The sequence below is a fragment of the Eublepharis macularius genome, chromosome 1, assembly GCF_028583425.1.
Source record: "Eublepharis macularius isolate TG4126 chromosome 1, MPM_Emac_v1.0, whole genome shotgun sequence".
Classification (NCBI taxonomy): Eukaryota; Metazoa; Chordata; class Lepidosauria; order Squamata; family Eublepharidae; genus Eublepharis; species Eublepharis macularius.
In genome coordinates, this window is record NC_072790.1 from 92,148,706 (window position 1) to 92,162,461 (window position 13,756).

Consider the following 13,756-nt stretch of genomic DNA (forward strand, 5'->3'; position numbering starts at 1 on the left):
ACTTGTATGAACACACATAGTGTGCGTGTGCTCCCGGCACTGCGTGATGATGTCACTTCTGTGACATCATCACGCAGGGTGGCCCGTGCCGCCCCACAGCAAGCAGGCTATTACAGTGCACCGCAGAGCTTGTGGTGGCAGTGTGAGTGGCTAGGAGGCTGCCTGCACCATTCATCTGCCCCGCAGGACATGGGGTGGCCGGCTTGCTGTGCACCCCCTGTCCTGCACGGCAGGTGATTGGCGCAGGCAGCCTCCCAGCCACCCGTGCTGCCTTTTACCTGCCCCGCAGGACAGCGGGTGTGCGGCAAGCGTGCCCCCTGTCCTGCTGCCCGCTCGCTCTCGGGGCTGGCAGCTCGGGGCTGGCAGCTGCACCCGGCGCCCCCTCTTTGACGGCACCAGGGGCAGACTACCCCCCTGCCCCCTGTCAATCTGGCCCTGAGGATGGTATACAGTGTTGTCATATATGTTTAGATGTGCTCCAGTAATACAGCCAAAGGAGATGGATTTTTTTAACAAGAAGGATGAATCGATGAGGATCTGAAGCATCTCCACCCACTGCTTACCTCCCCTCAGTTCCTAAGCCCAAGTGCTTTTCATTTCACTGGGTTGCTCACATTATTGAGTCTTTGGGGAGGGGGCGCTTGAGTTGCAGAGTTGTACATTCATTTTGCTCTTAAAACCATAAGCTATCATCATCTTTCTGTAGAATTAGCACTTTCGTGCAAAAATGTACGTAACTGCTGTCATCTTATCAAAAATTGCTTTACAGTGTGTTCATTCTCATTGACAATGTTTGACTGTTCACTAAAGGCCAAAGAAGAAGAGTTTTTTTAAAAAAAATGTGACTTGCCTAGCTGCACAGCAGCTGTGGAAAATGTCCCTTTAAAGCTCTATGGGGGTTTAGTTTGGCTCTGAACAACAGTGTGAGAGAAGGAGGGGCTCCTGCCTTCACATTGTGCTGTGGTCCAAAGTGGAACTGGGCCCCCTTGAAATTTTTAAAGATGTTTTCCTCAGCTGATGTGTGGCTGCAGGGAAATTTAGTCAATAATAAAAGAAGCAACCCAGACCTGACTCATTAAAGTCTTGTGTAGTTTAGTTTGTCCCCTAGGTGCCACTGCTAGCTTGTTTTCTTCTGTTTCCATTTTATTTGAAAATTGAATCCTATTTACAGCAACTCCCTTGTAATCTTTCACCTCTTCCAAGTTTGTTGTTTTAGAAGTTCTCATCTGGATACCTGATGAATTTGTCTCATTTTTTGTTCACGTATGCAATAAAATTACATATTGTGCTATAATTCTGTGCAAATTCTGTTTGTGTATTTATAGTTTTAGTTTGTTCTTGTTGGTGTGTTTATAGTTTTTTTTCCCCTGGAGGTATGTTCCCATAATTATTCACACTCACATCACATGGATACAAAACCATTAAAAAGATGTATATGGCTGCAGCAAATAATACGGGGGTACATAAACAAGCAGAGCATAAACATAACTAAATAAAACACAAGTCCACAGCATGATTCCAAACCAGTCTCTAGCAGAGTCTATACTAGGTAGTGAAGATGAACTATAAACCATTAGGCATTGTACATACACTTGAAACAAAAGGTTGCAAACATGGTAGCAAGTTTAATGCATGTTAGCCAATCTAAATCTAAATGTTAAACCATTAATTGCTATCCTACCACCCTTCTGCTCTTCTACGTATAGCTCAATTTCTTAGTAAGCAAGCTGATGCAGTTCCATAGCTACTTGTCCAAGGATCCAGGAAGGTTGAAGAGGCAGAACCCTCACAGCCTTGTGGGCCTCTCAACCCTCAGACTCTACAGAAGTAGGAGGGGGGATGGCAAAGCACAGCAGCTTGGCGCCTGACACTATAAGACAAGCCTGTCTAGGTCTGGAGTTCCTTGGTTCTTAGAAAGGAAACTGTTAAAAAGTATACTTCTTCCACATGCGGAGAACAAAGACCGCAGAAATAAGGATCAAAGATCTAAATATTTAGAAGATAAAATTGCTCAAGCTAACAAAAGAATGGATCTCATGGAGTCCAAGTTCCAGGAACTGGCCTCTAAAGCATTGAAGGGAGCAGAAACTATCGTAGGGTGAGTGGATTCCAAGTAGGGTTGCCAGGCCGCCACTGGGGGCGGGGGATACCCTGGTTTGAGCCCCCTCACCCCACTTCTGATGCATTCAGCAGCAGGGGGGGAATGGTCGCTGCCAGGGGGCGCTCTAGCATTCTTTCCTCCAAGTGTCTATGGAAGGCATGCTGTTTAGGCTATCTAGATGATCAGGTCTGCTGGTTGATATGTTGCATGCAATTAATACCAGTTAGCATCGACTACAGTTAGCCATTATTCTTTTTTCCTCTCTTCACAACCCAATATACCAAAGCATTATATCAATTAACAGAAATCTAGGAAAAAATAATGACAGTACAGCACATATTCAGAGGTCAAAACATGATACTACTGCTTGAGTTATCTTTTAGATTATGGTTATTGCCCCCACCCCCAAGACTTGGATGTTGATGGGTCCATTTAGTTTTCACATATTTTCCAGTACATGCTGCTCATAGGACATATACCTTGGTGTTTGCACTTTAATTCCATTTTAGCAAAATCCGTCATTTCCTTTTTAGTATGGTCATCTGTTCTGTATAATCTTCATAATTTCAGGATTCTTTTACTTGTTTTCAGTCCTATTTCCCCCCAGGATTTCTGTTGTGGATCATCTCTCCCACATCCCCTGCCCTGGTCCACTAACTTGTTTCTGTGGTTTAAGATCTAATACTGATGACTCTCAACGTATATATTTTTTATTTCCCAACTTATATATTTTTTATTTCCAATTGCCTCTAGCCCTTTCTGCCCAAACTATAGGATACAAACAAATCTCAACATTTATATAAAGAATAATTGTTTTTGTACCAAACCCATTCTCTTTTTAAAAGAAACATTAATAACTCACTCTTAGAAGTAGGTCCAGAACCATGGCATTGCTTTGGATTCCTTTGAAAAGATGCTAAAATAAAATTGGTTAGTCTTAAAGGTGCTACTGGACTCTTTTTGATTTTGCTACCACAGACTAACACGGCTAACTTCTCTGCATCTTTGAAAAGATTGACTCAGTTGTGCTTCTCTTTTGTTTTCACTATCTAAAATGCATCCTTTTCTACCATTATTCATACCAGAACTTTGGTCCACATCCCTGTCCTACTATTCATTGACTGCGAGAACGTATAATAACATTTTCTTTTCCTTTTTTGGCTCTTTCCCCCCATTATCGTTTGTTGAGAATTCTGCTACTTGTTTAATTTTCTAGCCTAATGTTATGAGGACAGCTTCCAGAGGACTTCCAGCTTCTCATCATTGATCATACTCACATCAAATTATTCCTTCATATATTCAAAGCTTTGCATATTTTGATCTTTACTGTATTTTTTTCTACTGTTACATTTCTACTCATGTTCATCCTTTTTCATATTCTTTTCTTTGTTATTAAACCCTGGAATTTCATCTGTTGAGCCCTTATCTCTTTCTCCTCACTGTTCCTAATTAGTGTGCACTGCTTTATTTAAAGAAGCAGCAGATTTAAGCTTTATCTTATGTATAGTGTATCTGATATACATGTTCCTTTCTTTGTTCCCTTCCCTTTTACCTTTCTTTATCATTTGGCAAAATGTCTTATTACAATGCAGATGACTGCCCTTTTCTGTATGACTTTAAAGTATATCATTTAATACCCCTTACCCAAGTCAGTGATATATAAGGGTGATTTTTGGCTATCTACAAATCTGCCAAGATTTAGCAAACCAGTATCAACTCCACATAACATTATGTATGCCCTCAGTATGTTGCCAGGTAATTAGAAAGACCATATATTCTTCAGACAAGGAAGACAATTAACCCAAATATAAGCAAGAGAAGTTAGGGTTAAGAATTTTAAACACAGAAATAGATGGACTGGGAACTATAGAAGTATATTTAACCTTGTTACAGAGTATGAAATATTGTTGTATGAAATTAGTGGGATGATAAATAGCTTGACAGGCTGGCCAGGTGGCATAACTGTGGCATGTAAGGTTGCTGAACAGGAGACCTGAGTATTTGGAACAAATCTGAGATGCTTGTTTTCCCTTGCTGGGGGAAGTAGAGCATGAAGAGGGGGTGGTTTGTGATTGATCTCTTTAGAATTAACTGGCAGCTGGAGTGGTTGCTGACTGGTCCTCCTATTTCTCCTTGATAGCAATTCTGAAAAGAGCTCTTTCTTGCACATTATTCTAGCTGTTGAGTTGTAGGATTCCAGTTTGGTCTCTTCCAAAGATGAAGACCAAAGAGATTTGGGTGGGGTGGGGGGAATCCATGGTGAAACTCTTGAAGGAAACACATCTCTCCTCCATGTAGCAATTCCTGTTATTCTATAAGGTATTTTTTAAAAAAACATCTTTTTGGTACCTTTTTGTTTTTTTTCCTTTCCACTCAAATACAGGGAGATATATATTTTTCATCTAAAGCTTAAAGTGTTGTTTTACAACCTCTATTTCAGTTTTGTTAACCTTCCTACTTTAATTTTCCAAGAAGTTTCTCCTCAGGGTCTTAACTGTCTTTTTAGTCTGGAAATAATTTTAACTGATGTTATATTTCTAGCTAAAGGCTCTTGTGTGTTATAAAGCTTCTAAACATTTCTGTCCCTCATCTATGGTCCCATTTAGACATGGGCACAAACTTAAACACGAATCAAATTTCGTGATGAATTGAGCCGATTTGTGTATCACAAATCGTGAGGCCACGTTTTTCACAAAATCCAAGACTTTTGGGGCAGATTCATTTGATTTGTGCATGCTTCATGATGCCAGACAGACTGGCACAGATCCATTGGTTCCCTAGGCAATATAGGCCCGGAATGTCTGCAAACCTTTGGTTGCTGTGGAAACCCCAATCTTAGCCCACATAACCTTGATAGGCAGCTCTCCTTGCCAACCTGAGAGCTCCCATTCTGTTCTATGATAGCAAGGAGCAGGGGGGAGATGGGCCTTCTGTAGCCATGGAAACACCAGTCTCATCCCTCCAAACCCTTTTAGGCAGGTCTGTCTGCCAACTAGAGAGCTCCTGTTCTGCTCTATGTGAGTGTTGACTGCCTCCTGTGCCCGTGAGGAGGGGGCAGCCACTGACAGAACCCATCTGGAGAATTTGGTGGACTCCCATTAGGGCACAGGTGCGGCGCTGTGGGCCACCCTCTACCCCTGAGCCTGTGGCACCTGTGGCACCCGAGGGGACAGAAGGGAGGTGGTCTCCCGGTCAATGTATTGCAATCTTCACCGAACTTGGAGGGTGGCTGAAGAAGAGCCTGCTGAAGTCCCCTTTGAGTTTGGTATCTCTGGGTATGAAGGGGGGTGTTATAGGGCCCTGGGATCTGACGAATCACAAACCTAATGAATCGTTTCACAAAACAGGACAATTTCATGAAAGTTCATGGTTCATGGAACACAACGAATCATGAAACTCAGGATTCATTTTTTCGCATTTCATGCCCATCTCTAGTCCCATTCCTCTAGTTTCAGCTTTCATCCAAACCACTTCAGTGGATAAAAGATAAATGTTTATAGCCTCGAGATTAGAATATATATTGTTTTGAAAGAATTGAATCTATAACCTGTAAAAATACACTGGCAATAATCACCTATCTTGTTCAAAACAGGGTAACAGGAAAATATGAGAATATCTGGGAGTAGGTTTTAAGGAAACTTCTGGGACTTAGTAAAACCATACGATCAGTAGATTGTGTCTTTGTCAACCCAAGAAACTCTGAATGAGCCTCAGCAACCTGAGGAAAGATTATAGGGCACACTGTCTTGGGAATTCTGAGGCTTACAGAATGGGACCTGAAGCAGGCCATGGTAGAATCCTAGAAAGCTTCAAGAAACAAGAATTGTGGTTTTGTTTGTGTGCATTTTTTTAAAATGCAGAGTAACAACTTCTATTTCTTGCACAAATTTAAAGTTTTTCCAGGGCTGGTCCAAGTGTTTTAGGTGTCATCTGTAAGATCCTCTATAGTGCCCTTCCCCATACACGTTTCTTTTTCTTACCTACATATCCACTTCGTCACATTCCTTCATCTGATTGCGGAAAAGGGGAGGTTGTTGCCAATATAGGTGGCATCCAGTACCAAGTCCAGTAGCAGCAAGAAATAACTGCTGCTGCTTCTGGGTCCCTCCCTTCAGTGAATGAGTAACTGGTGCCAGCAACCTAGGTCTTCCATGAGGGGGAGAGCAAATGTCATGATCTACCTAAGTTAAAATCAGTACTTTCTGTTGATATGCCAAGGATTGTCAGACTTGGATTAATGCACAAGTTAAGTGAACTACAGCTTTCAGCCTCATATTATGAGGGCTCTCTAAATACAAAAAAATTAAATTTAAAGTTTTACACTTTTGTGGAGTAATACTATTGATCCTCTCAGACTTGACATAGTTTAGGTTCTCAGCATAATACAGTCCAGAGGACCAGGTGTGCAATCTATCCCTCTGTGCCACCAATGTTGTTTCCCACAGGGCCATTTCTTATGGGGGCCAAGAGCCCAAACACTCAAAGCTGGAAAGTAAGTCATTACTTCCAGAGTAGCAATGCTACCACCAGTTTCTTCGACTAACTCTCAACTTGAGACAAAGAGGCAAATCTCAAGTCTTACTGGGAGATAAACAAAAAGAAGTCAGCCCTGCAAGGTAGGATACTTTGCAGACTGAGTTCCACAAAACAAATACTTGAGTGCAGGGGTCATTTCGTAGAAAAAGAGCTGGAGGAACTCATTAGCATAACTCATTAGCATATGCCACGCCTCTTGCCATCGCTGGAAGTGTGTCATTCGTATAAGTGATTTGCATATGCCACACACCCTGACATCACCTATTCTGGCTGTTTTGGACCCAATCCTGGCCATTCAGGGCTGAAATTAGGGCGAAAATGGCAAAAAGGGGCTGAAAATAGCCCAAAATGGGCCCAAAATGGTCAGGATCAGGTCGCAGCTGAGCAGGAGAGTGATCCACCACCCGTCAGAGGTGCAAGAAATTACAATTGTAGAAGTGTGCAAGGGAGAAAAATAATAACAAGCTAAATAACTAGCCTAATAATACCATAAAGGCTTTCAGTCCCAAAGCAGCTGTTACCTTTCAGCTAGAGCACAAAAGTCCAGGCAAAGCTCCAAAGCGCAAAGAACAAGATAGTTTATGGCTAAAGGCATCCACCAGCAACCATCCTAAAAGGAAATGTGATCCTTAGCACAGGAAGGACAAAACTAGAATGAAGGTTCAAGTTTTAAAGCCATCTGCCTACAATATGGCCTGACTGGCTTGCCGAATCACTGAGTGACCCACATTATGATGACATGCCCCTGCAGTTGGAACATCTGCACAAGTGGGAGAAAATCACTCCACTTCCTGTGTGCTTAATGGGATGGAATGCTGAGTGTGGAACTTTCTTCTGAGCTCTGACCTTGAAGCTCTTTGATGTGCACCTGTGGCTAATTTGATCTTACTCTTATCTATCTGGGAATTTGCTGTATCATCCTGATTGTACTTTCCCAGAGGAAAAGGCCTTCGCTTCTAACTAAGCCAAATAGCCTGAACCAATGATTGAAAAAAGCCAGGAAACACAATAGGCACAGTCAGTTTCTTAACATTGCAATTGTGTGCCTTAACTATGCAATCATTTGTGAAGGAATTGTTTTTTTTTTAATCTTAGATACATAGGGAACACTTACAACTTATCTGATGAAATTTACTTTCAGATACCCTTAAGCCCTTCCTATCTCACAGTACCAACAAAAGATGTGTCCTGATTAATTTATCTTCTGTTTTTAGAGTTGAAGCTGTTGATTCCAAAAATCCTGGCCTTCTGAGCAGTGCCAGAGATCAAAACTGTGGCAGATAAAACAAACCCAGAATTTAGAATGTACTAGGTTTTCAGACTCCAGTACAAGTTACTATGATAGTGTGTGGGTTTAGTGTAGACATGGGCACTAACCAAAATAAAATAACGAACCAGCGGATCATGGTTCGTTGCAGATGACAATACCGAATTTGCGAACCGCAACGACCATCTCCTGTTGCCAAACCAGTTCGTGGAGGCCAAAGTGGAGCGCGCCGGTATTCCCAGCGATACAGGAACGGTGGGTGATGCTGTCAGCCGCCGGGCCTGGTGGGCATGGGGAGGCAGCGTTGAGCCACCTCCCATCAGATGGTGGGGGGTCTGGCTGCTCACCAGCGGCACCCCCCAAGTGCCCACCCACCAGGCCAAACTGGAGCACGCTGGTATTCCCAGCGATAAAGGAATGGTGGGTGCTGGCGGCAGCTGCCGGGCCTGGCGGGCACGGGGAGGTGGCGTTGAGCCACCTCCCATCAGAGGGCAGGGGGTCTGGCCACTCACCAGTGGCACCCCGCATGTGCCCGCCCACCAGGCCAAAGAAGAGCGCACTGGATTCCCTGCAACAGCAGGAATGTGGGTGATGACGGCAGCTGCTGGACCTGGTGGGCACGGGGAGGTGGCATTTAGCCACCTCGCCTCAGGGGGTGGGGGGTCTGGCTGCTTGCCGGTGGCACCCCCATGTGTCCAAAAAGGAGCGCGCTAGTATTCTCAGCTATGTAGGTAGGTGGGTACTGGTGGCGGCTGCTGGGCCTGGTGGGCATGGGGAGATGGCGATGAGCCGCCTCCCCTTTAGGGAGCGGCGGGTCTGGCCACTCGCTGGTGGCACCCCCCATGTGCCTGCCCACCAGGCCAAAGAAGAGCACGCTGGTATTCCCGGAGTGGGTGGGAGAGAACCTGTCATCATGAGGAGGGGGAAGGGGAATATCCCCCAGCATCCGTGGGTCCTCACCCCAGAATCCCACCGAGGAACAGTGTGGCGGAGGCAGCCAATAGTACACACCTTCCTGCCTTGCCAGAAAAGATGGGAGGGAGAGAACATGTCATCATGAGGAGGGGGAGGGAGAATATCCCCCAGCATCCACGGGTCCTCACCCGAGGGTCCCACCAAGGAACAGTGTGGCAGAGGCAGCCAACAGTACACACCTTCCTGCCTTGCCGGAAAAGATGGGAGGGGGAGGACATGTCATCATGAGGAGGGCGAGGGAGAATATCCCCCAGCATCCACGGGTCCTCACCCGAGGGTCCCACTGAGGAACAGTGTGGCGGAGGCAGCCAACAGTACACACCTTCCTGCCTTGCTGGAAAAGATGGGAGGGAGAGGACATGTCATCATGAGGAGGGGGAAGGAGAATATCCCCCAGCATCCGCGGGTCCTCACCCTCGGGTCCTACCGAGGAACAGTGTTGCGGAGGCAGCCAACAGTACACACCTTCCTGCCTTGCTGGAAAAGATGGGAGGGAGAGGACATGTCATCATGAGGAGGGGGAGGGAGAATATCCCCCAGCATCCACGGGTCCTCACCCGAGGGTCCCACCGAGGAACAGTGTGGCAGAGGCAGCCTACAGTATACCCTTTCCTGCCTTGTCGGAAAGGACGGGAGTTGTGGGACACATTCCCACCCAGCTGAAAGAGGTCCTGTCAGTCCTGTTGACAGGGGTGCCACCACATTGTCAACCGACTGTATCCGTACACAATACAGTCGGCTGCGTGAGCGCAACCAAGCTGTGTAACCAAGGAGGGAGCAGTAACAGGATAGTCCCTCGTGAAGCAGGAGCTGACCTGATCCGCCATCCTGCCTTTTAGAAAGTAGGGGATGGGCAGGACAGGAGGTATTGTTTGGATGGGTCAAAGTGGTTCCTGAAAGGGGGGGACGGAAACAGGACAGCAGCAGCAGCAGCTGACATCGGCACCTTCCTGCCTTTGCGGAAAGGACATCAGTCGAGTGACCCATTCCCCCCTGCTCAGAGGGCTCTGCGTTTGCGATGGATGGGGGCACTGAGTGGCTGAACTATATGTGAAACAGTTCCTGAGCTGCTGCGCATGTGCCCAAAGGAGGCTTCCATCAGCAGCATCACCCACCTTCCTGCCTTGCCGTAAAGGATGGGAGAGAGAGGACATGTCATGTGGGGGGTACGTGGGAAGATCCTCCTGCAACCTCCAGACCAAAGAGGAGTGCGCTGGTATTCCCGGTGTGGGAGGAAGAGGATGTGTCATTGGCGCCAGGGGCCTGATCCCCCAGCCACCGCGGGTCCTCACCCGAGGGTCCCACTGAGGAACAGTGCGGCAGCAGCTGCCTCCTGAGCCATCAGCCTCGAGGTTGTAAGCGGCGCTGTCCCAGACCCCAAGAGGACAACCTATGCCAGTGCGGGCTGCCAGAGCGCTCGGCTTTCACCAGCAACACCCTCAGGGCAAAGTGATCCTCCCACTGACCCCCGCTTTTCCCCCCAATGGATGTTTCACTGGGTGAGGAGGGAGACAGGCTCGGGAGGTGTCTCTTCAGGGCCGTCGAAGACAGGTGCTTTGGGTTTTTGCCCCTACGCACTAGGACATCACAGGCATGGCACCGCACCTCACAGGGGTCATCAGGCAGGGTCCAAAAGTGCCTCCATACAGAGGTGTTCTAACGTCAACCGCTAACTGTCCCAGGGGAAGGAGGATGAACGGTTACAGGCTGCGCTGCGGGGCTGGACACGGACAACGGGGTGAGGGGTGGACTGCGAGAGGGGACACCACCGAGATTTTGGGATGGGGATGGGAGGGATCTTTCATAACACACATACCATTCCTCCAGGGATGCATCGCCCACCCACCCCTAGTCAAAATGTTGAGAGAGATTCTCTCCCTCCTGCGCAAAGACCTCTTGGGCCTCCTCCACAGCCCACATAGGTGAATTTGAGGGAGCGGGAGGACTCCCTGCAGCCCTCAAGCCACACCCAAAACTGCTTTCCACAACTGAACCAGGAGGCCTGCCATCGCACTTCACCCCACAACCACCCTTGGCAGCCAAAACAAGAGGAAGACTCATTGTGCCACCAAACTAGAATTAAGGAGGACAGGAAAGGAGATGACCCTGTGTGCCCTCCGCCACGATGCCCACTGAGCTCGTCCCCAGGGCCTGGCAGCAGCCCTGGCACCAGACGGAGGGAGGGACTAGAGGCCTAGCCCACCGCTCCCACAGACCTGAATAGATCAGGCACTGATTAATAATAATGTGAGCCCTCAGCCGAGGTACCCACTGAGCTTGGCCCCAGGGCTTTGGAGAACAAAATGGCTATTCCCTTGCAAAACAGCAAAATGGAGGAGGAAAAAATCCACAGGGAATACAATACTAATTTACAAAATTACAAAGCTGTATTCAGAGTGCAAAGGCTACAAAATTTCATCATTGTATTCAAATAAATAAATAACAATCTCTTGATGCAGTTTTCAGGCACACACATCAACAATACAATAATCTTTTACATAATCATACAGGGCAAGTTACAGTAGACACACACAATTCCCAACAGTCTTCTTGGAATAGTTATAACAATTCCTTCCAGGGCTCCCCTCAGCAGGTGAACGGTGAAGCCCAGCCGTGAAGCAAAGCTCCAACCCACGCTCAATCTGGGGCCGGCTATCTGTAGCAGATATCGGAATCCTTCATCAGGAGCGTGTGGAATGCTTTACAGCAGAAAGGGAGATTTTCAAGGCTATGCTTTGGGCATGTAAGATTTAAACACACTGGAAATTTCCCTTTCTGCCCTAGCCCACTGCTCCCACAGACCTGACCAGATCAGGCACTGATAAATAATAATGTGAGCCCTCAGCCGAGGTGCCCACCGAGCTTGGCCCCAGGGCCTGGCAGCAGCCCTGGCACCAGAGGGAGGGAGGGACTAGAGCCCTAACCCACCGCTCCCACAAACCTGAACAGATCAGGCAGTAATGTGAGCCCTCAGCCGAGGTGCCCACTGAGCTTAGTCCCAGGGCCTGGCAGCAGCCCTGGCACCAGAGGGAGGGAGGGACTAGAGCCCTAGCCCACTGCTCCCACAGACCTGACCCGATCAAGCTCTGATCAATAATCAATGTGAGCCCTCAGCCAAGGGGCCCACTGAGCTTGGCCCCAGAGCCAGGCAGCAGCCCTGGAACCAGAGGAGATTATCCCCCAAAGCCAAGCTCAGTTGTACTCTCAGTCTCTCTCCCCAAAGGCTATCAAGTAGCAAGCAAGAGCTCTGTCCCACTCCACTGCTCACAGAAAGTGAAACCCAGCCTAGGAGACCACGGCTATTTATAAACATGAGTCCCATTCAGCAACACAGGTCTGTGTTTAGCTGTCAGAGCTGCCTATTAGGGTTTGCAGGGATGAGATTGGAGTGCCCATTGCTACAGAACATCCCCTTCCCCCTCCCTCCCCTGGTTGTCTTCTCCCAACTTGTAACTGCTTTGCAGATCCGTGGTTGGAAGGAGGCCCTGCTGATCAAGGAAAGCTGGGCTTCCATTCAGGTTTCCAGGGCGACAGAAAGAGGGCAGACAGAGCTCACGCATTCCCCTGGCTCCATTGCCAGGGGAAGATTGCTGGCTTCCCGAACTGCACCCGAATGCAACGAACCAAGCCTCTCCCGACCACTGGTTTATTGGCCGTGGACAATCACAAACTGCCGGGTCACGATCGCGCGATCACAATTTTCGTGGGTATTTGAAGTTCATAATGCGGTTCGTGCACATCTCTAGTTTAGTGATCTAACTGGTGAAATATTGCTGACTAGACAATATTTAGCTTCTTCCTGTTCTACTCTTTTGGCATTGTTTTGTGTGACTGTGGTAAGTATGAGGATATGCAGCTGAAAAAAAGCAGGCAAGCCTGTGTGTGAAGAAGAGAATTTCCCATTTTATATGCTTAAAAAATGTGGTGGTTCCTGGAAAATTGCCCCCTATATTTGCCTTTGGGGAAATCCTTGTTAAATTGTTTAGTGCAAGTTGTTGTGAGCTGGCAGACAGCCTCTGCCTCCTGAGAAGAGGGCAGACAGGAGCCACTGTGAGGGTTTGAGTCACCACCACAAGCCAGCAGCCCCTTGAAAGGTGGGCATGTAGAAGTGGGTGTAAGGGGGTGCAAGGTGTTGCTTGTGAGCTGGCAGCCCCTGCTTCTTGCAAAGAGGGCAGGCAGCAGGGAGGCATTGTGAGGCGGCCCTCACCTCCTGCAAGAAGGTTTAGTAGGAGCTAGTGCCAAGTTGAAGGAGAAGCTACTGCAAGTTGGCAGCCCCTACCTCCTTTGATGTGGGTGGCCAGGGGTTGGAGCAAAGGAGATGCTAGCCAATGGTTTCCAACAGTTGTGTGGAGAAAATCTCCCAGATAGACCTAATGTGCAGGCAGGCTCTGGTTGCACATGTTTTGCTAACTGCTTACTTTATAATAGCAGCAGCAATAGCATAATTACCGCAGAAAGTGATTTTGCAGGCCAGGGGTTTTCTGTAATTACTGTAACATACGTAAAATATTGATTGGCCAAACAAGTGTTCTGCCTGCTTGGGATTTGCTTGTGTGGAAGGTTCCCAATGAATGGAATTAATGCAAATTTAAGGTACCTTACATATGTTGTAGTAGCCAACTGCAGCTCCTGTCATGCAGAAATCCATTTAACAACAACCATATCATGGTAGTGAATGGAGCAATTCTAATGTAATTAAGGATGAAGAACTAGATCACATTCTAGGAGAATGTTCCATAAACTGTATGTAAACTTGAGATTAGTCTCTTATAATGAATAGCCTGATTACAAACTACTGGAGGCTTTGCATTAAAGTGATATTTCATATTCTTTGGTGGAAATGCCATAACCCCCTCAATATGGATTTATCCATATCT

General features: G+C 47.1%; 1 protein-coding gene across 2 annotated transcripts in view; it reads left to right on the forward strand.

Moving 5' to 3' along the window:
* The window catches only part of GRIK2 (glutamate ionotropic receptor kainate type subunit 2), a 786,155-nt gene that overhangs the window by 277,618 nt on the left and 494,781 nt on the right, over positions 1-13,756 (forward strand). The window lies entirely within an intron of this gene.